Source organism: Pogona vitticeps, chromosome 2, assembly GCF_051106095.1.
Source record: "Pogona vitticeps strain Pit_001003342236 chromosome 2, PviZW2.1, whole genome shotgun sequence".
Lineage (NCBI taxonomy): Eukaryota > Metazoa > Chordata > Lepidosauria > Squamata > Agamidae > Pogona > Pogona vitticeps.
In genome coordinates this window covers 127,846,785-127,859,850 of record NC_135784.1, presented here as the reverse complement: position 1 = coordinate 127,859,850, position 13,066 = coordinate 127,846,785, and the positions used below count along the sequence as shown (strand labels likewise).

Below are 13,066 nucleotides of genomic sequence, written 5' to 3'. Positions count from 1 at the left end.
TTTTTTAAAGAGGCTTTTTGTACAGTTGGTTAGAGACTACCACATCATAATTCATTGCAACTCCCACAAATCTTAGCCCTGCCTATCCATTTCCCTGCTCTTCTTCACAAAATGAAAATGGCTGTTGCAGTCTGAATTCATTAGTTTATGAACTTGAAAACACCTGTCATAACACTGATGTATTGATTAAATCTCCAAGAAGTGTGACTGGGAGAATTCCTGCAAACTTCTGGGAGTTGTAATCTACCAGTTCCAAAAATCCCATGCCTATTGTTTTTACGCTCTCCCCGTTTTAATTTTTTTATTACTTATATAGACTGCATGATTTTGTTATGTCTTATCACTTTTGCACTCCTATTTTGAATTACTGGCCAGAATCCTGTGAGTTATACCTGCAGCATTAAACCAATGGCAGAAATTTCAGCAGCAAATTGCTACCAGTTCAGAAATCAGTGATGGTTTTGTACGATCACACCGCAGTTGCACATCTTGACAGAAAAAACACTGCTGACTTCTTAACTCATGACCATTAACCACTGAATTTTACATTGATTAAGTTATACAGGTGTAAATATACAATAGAATTCCAGCCATTTCATAATGAAAAGAAGCTAAGGTATCAATAAAAATCAAAATAAGCAAGACTAATGGGCTTCCCATACTCCATAGAAAAGCTAATGAAGCTATATTTCTCCCATATCTGTCTTGTGCCACAGATCCTGCTCTACTCTTTTGTTATATAACTACTTCTCCATTAAAGACAAGTTTACTGACAATATCCCAAAGCAGGATGGAGAGCCTGCAACTTTTTAGACTGGGGTGGGCAATTGCCACAGAGTCTGAGGGCATTTTTTAGATTTGCCAGCAGCCTAAAAGCCAAACACCTGAGGGGGCATAACTAGGGGAGAGGAGGCATGGAAAAAGAGACTAATCTGTATATTTTTAAAGGAAAGATAGTTGTGAAGCCATAGTTATGGAATATGGTGATATTGGTAATATGTTGTATTACAGTATCAAAATTCATAATTCTCTCCCCCACCCATCATCACCATATAAAGGCTCCCACTAAAAGTATCAGCCCTACCCTGTCAACTGAAACATACTTAAAGCGTACAGTACTTAAATACTTAAAAAATATACATTTTAAAAAAACTTGAATAATTATATTAAACTTTTTGCAAGCAACATTGTACCCAATCTATCTGTTCCGTTCACTGCACAAAGGGCAGAAGTGCTTTTTTATTTTTATTTTAATTCCCATTTGTTGCAAGTGTGACTAAGTGACTAAGAAGAGCCAGAAGCTGCAACAGAGAATTGTAGCTCTCTGTTTCCTAGAGAGACTTGGATCAGGGTCAGGAAATGGTTGGATTGCATTCTATGAAGAAGGAAGTTACCAAAGAACAGGGGAGTGTGGCAGTGTACTAAAGTGGATTAAGTGGCTCCTTGCCCCACTCTTTGAGGGGGGGGAGGAGGAAGGGAATAGGTGAGGTCTTAAATATCAAGTGGATGATCTTACTTTCTACACGCTTGCAGCAAAAAAGAAAAGAAAAGGCAACAGAGCGTTGTGGCAACAAGAGAAGCCAGTCATATACTGCTGATTTCTCAGTGGCAGTTCACAAAGATGCCTCTCGGTTGTGGTGACAGTTCTGTGTTGCCTTTTCTTCCTCTTTTGGTGGACCTCTCCAGGGCTGCAAGAGTTACTGAAGACCAGGGGTTTCAACTGCCTGATAAAGGAGGTGGTGGGGAGGTGCTTCTGCTGATCCTTCTTGCCAAACAAGTGGTCCTAGTCAGGAATGATTGCCAAACACCTGCATTTCATCCTAACAGTAAATCCTAGGGAACTAGGTAAATTACAAAAACTGTTGTAGGCCCAGTTTTAAACACAAGTTGTGGGCATAGAAAGCTCTGAAAGACTTTTAGTTTTGCATCTTACGGTTAAAATGCTGCCTCCCACCCAAAATAGCCATCCCAAAAGAAGAACTCATGCAAATTCAAGGGGACTTAATCTTATCAAAGTTTCTGATGTGATGCAGCCCTAGCCTGATCAATATCCCCCTCCAACCAGCCAGCAACAAAGAGGAATTCAGCTTTACAAGAGTTGAACTCCTTCTAATCCATATAATAGAAATTCATAGGCCTGTGAAAAATCCCACCTCAGTTTGATGCTTATTTCTTACAAAGAACATGCCCATGTTTATGAAAAGGGTACAGAGGAGAGAACCTTGACAATTTGTAGGAATATGTATATATACAGTATGTCTTTTATGGCAACACATCTGTATTTCAGGCATGCATTTGTCTCCTTCACATGTTTGGATTTTGTCATAATTGCTCAGCATGCAAACTTAAATGATTTAGCTAGATTTAAGCCATTGTATTCCAATCAGTGTTTGTGAATATGCTGAGACTTACTTACTCATATTGTCAAAGGAATTAAAACCAAAATTCTAAGGATACACATGTTAAGGGGGGACCTATTTGAGTTAGTCCAACTTAATAGTAGTTGGTTGGACATGCATACAATTCTCCTCTATATATACAAGTTTGCTTTGGAGATTTTAAGAAAAAAATCCCCCCCCCCCAAAAAAAAATCATCTCCAAAAAATGCTGAGAAGAGTGGAGGTTGCTTGTTTTCTATCAAGTTATCATCTTCTCATGTCGCTTACTGGATAGCTTAATGGATTAGGTATCAGGCTGCAGAGCCAGATGTTGAGAGTTCAATTCCCACTGTGCCTCCTCTGAGTAAAGCCAGCCTGTGTGACTTTTGACCAGCTGCACAGTCCCAGGTCATGTCAGAAGAAGGGTATGGGAAACCACTTCAGAAAACTCTGAACAGGGTCACCTTAAGTCAGAATTGACTTGAAGCACATGGGTATTATCTTCTTGTCCTCACAAGAATACCATAACTATCGCCTGGAATTAGGTTTGCATGGATGACACCCCTTCCCAAGCCTGGAAATCCATTTCACTGGGGAATCACTCATGAATCAGGTTGCCCTCATTTTCTTTAGGAACACTCTTGCTGTTTGTCTGGCCCGGAGGTACGATGCTGGAACATAAGACGTTGCCGACTACCAAGTCCAAGGATTGTTCCATCTACTAAGTACTTTCTAGGCCAGGAGTGAACAACGCTGGTGCTTCCTGGAGCCAATTTTCTGCCTCTGAGATCCTCCAGAGGCAGCACAGACCACAGAAAATGTGAACTCCTCACCCCCACTGCAAAGCAGAACCAGACATTTTGAAAAATGAGCATTTTGGAGGAGGTTTTGCTTGGTTAAAAAGCAAACACACAAACACACTTTTTTGAGGAGACAACGGATGAAAGACTTTGATGGGCCACAGAATGCATAAACAACTGATGGGGGTGGGAGGAGGGCTGCATGTTGACCAGGACTGCACTTTGACCATCCTTTTTCTATACAAGTCAGCACTACCTCTCTTTGCATACAAAACCTGTGCTCAGCCACTAAATGACAAGCCCAAGATCACACTATGATAAAAAAAAACAGTCAGGGACATGGAATAGTTATAAGGGGGTCTTCTAATGCAGCCCAGCTACATGCATGTCTACTCAGATGTTAAGTCCCACTTTTCTTCAGTACAGATTACTCGTGGTAAATGTGCAAAGGGGCTCCTGCAGCTTTAGAAATCAATTGGCACTAAAGGCTTTCAAAAGCCTGCTTCTGGAAGCCGCTTCTTGTCACAAGACTTCTGGGTTGTTGCAACAGTCCTGCTGGGTGTTGGCCGAGTCAGATCTTGATTAGTCTCACAGAGGAAAGAAAAAGCATATTTTACTGATGATTCTGAAAATCCGAGCAAACCCTATGATAGCTGATGCTTTTGTATCCTGCACCATGGGGGGGGGGGGGGGGAATACAGTGTTGATGTTTGTTATGTTTTGCTTTTTCCAAAGACAACAAAGTTTATGAATGACAAGAACCAGTGAAGGTATCAGTAACCTATGGAATCCAGCACACGTACACCCACGCACACATACACACACACACACAGAGAGAGAGAGAGAGAGAGAGAGAGAGAGAGAACACACTACAGAACCATGAGGGGACATTGATTCATTCCTGCAAACCCATGCCAACGTTGTAGATGATTGAGGAAACGGACTGCTTCCCAGTAGTGGCACTTGAATAACAGAAACTGAAACAACTCCAAAATTAACAATAGCTTCTTGGAAAGGAGTATCATTTGTTATTTCAGCATCGTACCAGAAATGTCTACAGCAAATCAATTGCCCTTAGACATGATGCCAGCTTTTGCATTAGGAACTTGTCTCAGCTGACAACATCAGTTCTCCATCTGCTTATGCTAAGCAGGAACCAATAAAAACATGAAGACATTCAGTACCAAAGGTACAGAAGTCCAACCCCATTTGCCTGGCAGTGTCGGCCACACCTTCAGTGGGTTAAATAAGTCATGCCAGTCTGCCAGAGCGCAAGGTCTTTTGCATCTCCCCCTATGCACATCGAAGGGTCTGTTCATCCCTAGATCCACACTGAGGTATGACCCTCAGCAGGTGTGGTGCCACTTTCAGTGTCTTAGGACAGAGGTGATCCACTGTAGCCTTCCAGATGTTTTTGGCCTAGAGTTCCTTCCAGACTTCAGTGGCACAGCAGAGGGTAAGAATTAGAACAGTAGCAGGCAAAACAATTTCTAGTGGTCGATAGCCAACACTGCCCTCTCAGGGTCACAAGATCATTTATGCACACAAGTGAAGTACTGTACATGTAAGCATGGCACAATGCCCAAGAGAAGGCTGGCATGAAAAAGCAATCAGGAAACAGATCTGCAATCTGTTTTGTCACCCCTTCTGTTGGAAATATTGGGAAAATTGCAGTCTTGCATTCCTTAACATTTGGAGTGGGGGGCATTCCCTATTGTTCTTACTAAAGGTTCCCCTTGACATTTTTTAGTCCAGTCGTGTCCGACTCTAGGGGGCATCCAGTTTTCAAGCCATAGAGCCAGTGCTTGTCTGAAGACAGTTTCCATTGTTGTGTGGCCAGCGTGGCTAGGGAATGCCGTTTTACCTTCCCACCGAGGTGGTACCTATTTATCTACTCACATTTGCATGCTTTCGAACTGCTAGGTTGGCAGGACCAGGGACAAGCGAAGGGGCTCACTCCATTGCGTGGATTCAATCTTACGACTGCTGGTCTTCTGACCCTGCAGCACAGAGGCTTTTGTGGTTTAGCCCGCAGCACCACCACGTTGATTTGACTGGTAGGGTTTTCTCCTGCCTTTATCACTGGGCTGTCCCCTTCTTCCTATCTGCTTCTGGTTCCTCTGTTGTGGTTTGTCTATCCCCTTAGACCAACTTTCTAAAAACTCAATTTTTGTCCTTTTTTCTTCTGGTTGTAACAACAGCTGATAACTGTGAGAAAATTTCCTTTTCTTAAGACACATCTACAGTGATTGTTTTGGTTTTTTATTGCAAAAAGACTAGACTGTATGTCCTAAGGCAGTGGTTCTTAACCTTTGTTACTCAGATGCTTTTGAACTGCAACTCCCAGAAACCCCAGTCAGCACACCTGGTGGTGACAGCTTCTGGGAGTTGCAGTCCAAAACTCCTGAGAAACCCAAGGTTAAGAACCAGTGTCCTAAGGGACGTTTAATGAGGTTGGGCAAAAATCTGTCCATGCTTTTGTCTTTGTCCTGTGCTCTGCTAACAAAAGGAACAACCAAATTCCTAATGTAAAACTTTTTATATATATATAAACTAAAACCCCAGCAAGCAGAAAGAAGGCATCAGATTATTTCAGCTCACTGCAGGATGTGAGTGGGAAATATGCAGGAATGAGATTTGCAGGACGGTGGCATTGGTCAGGATCCTAAGAATTAAGAGCAATCCTGAAAAAAAGATGGCAAGTCTTAGGTTGCCAGAGCCAATGCTGGAGTGCTGGACACGGACTCGGCAGATCCAAGCTGAAATCCCCACTTGGCTATGAAATTCACTGGGTGACTTTGTGCCAGTCACTTTCTCTCAATCTGGTTGAAGATGGGGAAGGAGAATCCTATACATTGTCTTGAGGTTACTGGAGGCAAAGTGGGTTATATAAATGTAATAAAAATCAATGAATAAGCATGCCTGAAGGTTAAAGAGAGAAGTGTAACTATGTGAGACTAGAGATGCAGAAGTAAGAGAAGGAATTCAGGTCTTATTGTATCTTGATTCAGCATAGTAGTTACAGGAGTGCACCCAGTCCTTGCTTTTTCCAAGAAAGCAGTGATGGATGACAAAAGGAAAGGTTTCTGCTCACCTCTCATCTCTATAGGCACACAAGAAGCTGGGAAAGTCTGGAATCTTATTCACATGCAGAGCCTGCACGTGAGTAGGCACCTCTCCTCTTCAAACTCACCACTGCTTCCACAGATAAAACAAGGAAGGGAGAGAGGAGACCAAAATATTCTCCTTCCACCTGTGTTGTTGAAAGGAGATACAGGATGCCCTGAAGAGGGCTAAGAAAGAAGCTGAAGAGAAGCCCATTCTAACAGCAGGTCTTCTTCTTCTGGTTCAAAAGGTTTAAATTCCCCAACAGGTTGCCTCCACTTTTTCAGTGATTCAAAGGACAACTACTCCTGACCAATGGCCACCTCTGTACTATCCGAAAGATAACATCTTCCAGGTGAGTGGCACAAAAACCATGCCAGTTATGCTCATTACTTGCAGTGAAACTAGAAGCCATTGAGGATGCAACCCTCATCCACACAGCAGGACTTAACTTTCAAGTATCCACACTCAGGATGACATCATTAGCCCTAGCCTGACAATCCCTTACCTCTCCTATAAGCTCTGGGGGCTGTTTTGATCATTGCCCTACACCCCAGAGCCAGGAGGCTGGAATTTCAAGCATGATGCAATTTTTGGGCGTGTCCTGGAGGTGAGCGGGGGGGGGGGCACCTACACCTTGCATTGAATTTCTTAGGAACTAAAAAGAATCTGGGTCCAAAAGGCCATTTAAAACATACATGCCTTTATAACAAACAAAACAAAAAACAAAAACAACGACAACAAAAAACTGCAAATAGCAAATAAAACCAGCAAGCAGCATTTAAAACAGTAGTTAAGTACAAGGCCGCCACCATCCCAACAAATACAAGGAACTGGTATCCTCCTCAAAAGCCTGAGGAAAGGGAGGAGACTTTCACCCAAGGCCAAAGGCCTCATAAATGACGGCATTCAGCAGATCCCCTCTGGGAGGAAATTTCAGAATTGGGACTCCACATACAAATGCCTCTGCTTAAGAAGCCACTCAGCTAATAGCTTCTGTAGCTGAAACATGGAATGTGTGTGAGTGTGAGAATGTGAGTGTCACACCGTGAGAATCAGACACCACAGGCTCTCTACAGCTCAAAACAGAAGGTGCAATGCCCTCTGAAATGTAGGGATAGAATAATGGGAATCATATCTGGGAAAACTGGTACACTGACCCATTCTTTGCACAGAAACGTTTTACAGCAGGATAAAGGAGCCAGAAGAAGGGGATTCGGGTGGGCTGTCTTTTGTGGGGGCCTAGCTCAGCCTATGGAATCTGGCAGGAGAAAAGCAAGATTTACAGCAGCCCCAGACATGGGTGTGTGCTTTTCCAGATATATATGATGGAGCCTAAAAGGTCCTTATTGCTTCAAAGCACCCTGCCGGAAAAGAATTTGCTGATCCAAAACAAAAGCCGAGAATCCTACGGTAGTTTTCCTTTGGGAAAGCATTTGTGCTTTCCTCTAGTGTACATTTCCACTGTGAAAAGCGGGCATCCCTTCATCATTCCTAGCTGGCCAAGCTGGCTCCCCCCATCTCCCATTTGCAGGAAGGAATTAAGAAGAGCGTCTTTTATATGAAACACTAGCACAGCCAAATTCATCCTCGCATGAGTGACTCTGAAATGGCTTGCCTACCCTGCATTTACAGCCCTCGTACCTAAACTAATGCCACCAAATGCTGATTAAGGACATACTGTAACGACATCAGCGACATTGTAAAAAGTCCAAGCATCCAGGCACTTGCATACTGAATTTCTACCACTAGGGGCCAGCAGTGAGACGCAGAAGAGTCTCATTTATACACACCCATCTTGCACAGTGCAACCTCTATCAGCATTACAGCAACGAAGTGTCCGCAGAGTTGTGGGTTGTTTTGTTTAAAAACTCACAGAACTGCATAGTTGTCCCAAGCAAAGAGCTGAACTTTCTTAGTTCTGCCAGACCACTACTAAGTTTTTTTTTGGAAAACCTCCTCTGGGGTGCTTTGTTTTGTTTTTCCTGAAGTCATAGAACAAAAATAGATCCCTCCTCATCACTAGCACACTTGGGACCAGGGATTCCACAGAGACATGGTGCATTGAGATTCCGACCTGGCCTCATCGTCCACTTCAGCTGAAGGGACGAGGCTGGTGGAAAAGAGGCAGGCAGGCCTGGCACCCCCCGCCCCCACAGCTGTCACTTCCAATGCCTGGCTGCCAGTTCTCAGCATCCACCCTCTGAGGTGAACTCCCTCACTCCTCCCCTAAGGGCCAAGGATGTCTGTGGCACCCTGAACTGCTTCACAAATGCCCCAGCATAACTAAGAGCAATAACAGAAAGGCCCACCACTTTCTAACAGTGTTATTGTCCCTGAGGTTCAATGCTCTGGTTTTGATGTCTGCGGAATTTATTCCAAACAGAGATTTGAAAGCTGTGGACTCAGGATGAAATCTTAATGTGCTTTTTGAAAAAAAGTTGACTGGGAAGCTTTACTCAACTTCAATTGTATGAGGATGCCATTCCTAAGATACTAGGCTTTGAGTTTCATGGAGGTCATAAATGCTCATCATTCACCGGAGTCAAACTCATTCATTTCCCCCAAAAAATGGCAAGAAGCCAATTCAACCCTTTCAACATTTCGCCAGCAATATTTAGGATACAACAGGGAAACGTAGGAGTGCAAGCTCATCCCTAGCATGCTTTGGTGCAAAATTAATCCTCTTTTATAGTGAGAACAAAGTAACAGAAGGTCAAAGGACACCTGGTTTCAGTTACATAAATGTTTTCCTTAAGGTCGTTTCCCCCCCCCCCCCCAAACCAATGCAGCCCTTAGGAAGCCCTTTCCTCAGATGAAAAACTGCCTCCAGCCTGTTGCTTTTCACTCTTGAGGACAAAGGTATACCTCTCCTTCCATGGGGCACAAAACATAGTTCACAGGGAGTGGGCTAACTTGTGGTAGGGCTGGTCTTAGACAATATGCAAAAGAAAAGGTAAGCCAATGTGCATTTCAGCCACAGAAACATTACCTTCCCCCCCCCCCCCGCGTGCCACTCCGGATCATGTGCCTGAGCATTCTATCTCTAGTTTGAGAGGGGTGACGCCTCCTTCAATGGACAGAGCTTCCACCATGCTTGGGCTCTTCTGCCTGGATTTTCCCACACCCAGCCCAAAGAAGAATTCGGTCAAGCTTGAAAACTAGCTCCCTGTTTGCTACCTCTGCAGTGCAGTCCTGTGGGTATTCACCCAGACATCCCCATTGTGTTCCCTGGTATTTGCTCCTTCTAAGTATGGTTATGTGTAGAACTCTATTTGGTCATCTGAAAAAGGATGGACCCACAGTTGTCATGTGGACCCTTGCCTCTGGATGAAAGCAACTCACTGAATTATTTTAGTTTCATGAATCCAAAGCCCACTACTATTTAATATGGCAGGGCTTTTTTAAGGCGCGCGCGCGCACACACACGCACACGCACACGCACACACAAAGTGATTCAGTATTTAAGAAATACTGAATTGGTTTAATTTCAAATTACAAATCATGGTGGTTTTTTTAAAGGCCCAAATATCAGAAATAAAATCTTAATTGCAAGTCTTCCACATTCATTTCAACTCTGCTTTGAAATAAACAGCCTTATAGGATATACAGAAGTGGGCTCATTTATCTTGCGTGACATGCTAAATGAATTGTCCTAGGATACGAATCTCCTGATGACTCAATGTGAAATTATCCGGTGCAGTTACTAATCCAAGTTATGATCAGAAGAACTCCATTCTTTGCATAACTAAGGATGGAGCAAGAGGCTTTTATCAAAATTACATTATTTCAAAGCCACATAACCTAAGAAGCATGAACAAAGATAGGCAGCAATGGAAATGAGGCTTTGTGTCCTTAAAGACATCCTCAGAGCATCACCAAATGGTATGTAGCAAGAGGGTTGATAGCTGGCAGTACATTCATTATCTTAATAGTCTCTGTATTTCCATACACTGTGTTATCTGCTGAGAGCACTAGGCAGGATGAAGATTCCTCAAACCATTTTGCCCTGGGTTACTTCTCTGGTCTGTCTTCGGTTTGTATCTACACCAAATTGTAGAAATCTACAGTCCTTGCTAGCTGCACCTTCTTCACTCTACCCTTGGAATAAACTGGGAGGAACCTTGGAATTTCAAAGCATTTTCTCCTCCAACCAAGATGTGTGTCTAAAGCACTTGTCCCTGCTGCCAAAAAGAAGAAGAATTTGGCTAGAACATTATGATTCATCCAAGTTGGGTGGAGCATATAGTTGCTGACCAAAGAACTACCTTGAAGCCAGTGAGTATTGAATTAAATTGAAAAAGGTTCAGGGCGAGTCATTACTCTGACCCTGTTTTTCCTTCCACTTCCCTTTCATGGGTAAAACTCTGCTTTTGGCTACAAACCTATATCATCAATGCATAGGGGGCTAACCCAGGAAAATGCTTTCACCTGGTACTTCATAGGTTCAAGTGCACACACCAAATGAGGAGCTAGTCCTGTGGTCAACAACAAGCATTCAGATGCCTTCAGGACACGTGTAAGCAAGTCTTGCTGGAGACAGCTGTCTCCTTGGCTTGTTCCAAGCCCTTGGTATTCTTCCACTCATGAGATCCCACTAGTTCCATTTTTAGCCATCATAGCTAAAATAGAAGTGAACTCAGGAAATCCCATGCCTATCAGTTTGGAAAGAAAAAGGGAAGGAAAACCAACAAAACCAGAAATGAGTTCCTCAAAGGTGCCCCCAGTGGAAGGAAGTTTCATTGCTCTCTTAACAAGTTTCAGAATAATGGGATGCTGTTTTGGGGGGATGAGGGAAATGTTACACATTCAAATCCTGATGATGGAATGAAAAGAACAATGTCTAAATCCAGCCACAGTTCCAAACTGCAGTACACCTACTACTCTGCACATACATAAAGCCCAATGGGTCTGCTGCAGTTGGGACTAGCAACTGGATTTAGGCTATGGATTATAGAGATAAATGAGAAGGGAACCTTACCTGCTGAGGCCCCAGTAGCCTGCATTAAAAATTAGTAGGCTAAGAGCTTTCTCTATCCCTCCTGTATTTCAGGGCAGCTTCTTCTGTTCCCATGCACCACAACCATCCTGCCCTCCACACACACTACATATCCATAAAATGCTTGCCCAGCACAAAAAGCTCTAGTGCTATCTAGCACACTTGAAAAGTCTTCACTTTCCCATGGCACCTTATCAAAATGACCATTCTTCCCCTCCAAGGCTAGAACATGAGCTCCAACTGGACGGGAAAACAAGGAACCTGTTGTCTCAGTCCACATTCCCACAGCCAATAATCACCAGAAAGTTACACATATATAAATTGATGTAATCCCAATATACGAATGGTCATCATGTCCCTAGTGGTCATCATGGTGCCCTATGCCCATGGATGCTGCATATTTTATTTTTAAAAGCCCTTTCAAAGCATTCCTGATGCACTGGATCAGTTTCCAAAAATTAAAAAGAAATGGAAAACATCTTCTCCCTTCTTCTCCACAGGCAAGCAGCAAGGAAGCTTTCCATTTCTCAAGATCATGAAGTGACTTAGGCAAAGCACTGAGGCAGCTTTGTTTGGTTTTGCTTTCCTTTCCTTGGTATAGATGATGATAAACATGGCCACTTGAGGAGTCATGTGGTGCGGTCGATCGCTCCATATGGATGCTGAATATTCTACTAAAAGGGTCCAAGTTTTAGAGGGATTTATTTTATAGACATTAATGTCTATCAAAGGTAGGCATACTATTAGGCAAAGTGAGGCAGGACCTCAGACAAATGGAGGGGGGGAGGCAAAAGAAGTGATCGGAGGATAGACTGTATGTACTATATGCTCCCTCTGACTTTCTCAGATGCAGAAGACAACACTGTCCCATTGCCAGCATATCATTATATGCTTATGTTATTAAGTAGCTAAGATGTCTGTTTAATCCACTAATAAGGCAGGGATATTGAAACCAGCTGGGAAATTAAAGAAGGAAGCTCACTTTGGTTCAATCCCAGCAGCCACATGTGCAGAAAACGAATCAAAGCAGGAGGATCCTACCCACAAGAAAAAGAAAAAACCAGAAGCTCCCGACAGGGACCCAGAAAAGCGCAGGGCAAAATGTTCTGGTTCACTCCAACAATTACACCAGGAAAAGGAGTGGATCAGCATCTGCTCCCACAGCAGACCAAAGGACGGGAACAGATACCCATTTGATCGCACCGTGTGTCTCCGCCTACAGAGTATTCTTGTCCAAAGGAGTGGGGGAGAGAAATCCCATGTCATCTTCCATAGAAAAAAATATATTGTTTATACAATTGTTTCTGCATTGCTTATTTTGCTGTCAGATTTGAACATTATAGAAGTATCAAATTTATTGCAAAGTAGCAGGTAACTATGTAGCTGTAACAGAAGGATGCAGCCAGAGTCCTTCATATATAAAACCATGTTTCTGTCCCCCACGTCTAGGGAAAAAAAAACACCCACGTCGTTCACAATACAGTGAAAGGATGTAACTAGCAGATCTCATGGACCAACAGCTAACACTGTTTAAGAATAGGAAGAAAGCACCTACATCGCTGCTTTCAAAGAGAAAGGGCCCTGTGACCAGAAGATGCAGGCAGGTTCACTCAGTTTGCTGAAAGGTTTACAAGACCTTGGACAATACATGCTTAACACCATGGGGGGTGGGGGTGGGTGGGAGAGAATATAAGGCTATAGACATAGAGGGGATGGGACTTTTGGCCAGACTGTATGGAGAACAAGTCAGCAGAGCTAGTTTCATTGTCACATTCCTTTCAGAG

At 43.2% G+C, this 13,066-nt stretch overlaps 1 protein-coding gene across 3 annotated transcripts in view; it reads right to left on the bottom strand.

Annotated features, from left to right (window-relative positions):
* The window catches only part of PMP22 (peripheral myelin protein 22), a 38,721-nt gene that overhangs the window by 20,302 nt on the left and 5,353 nt on the right, over positions 1 to 13,066 (bottom strand). The gene's annotated exons all lie outside the window — the stretch shown is intronic.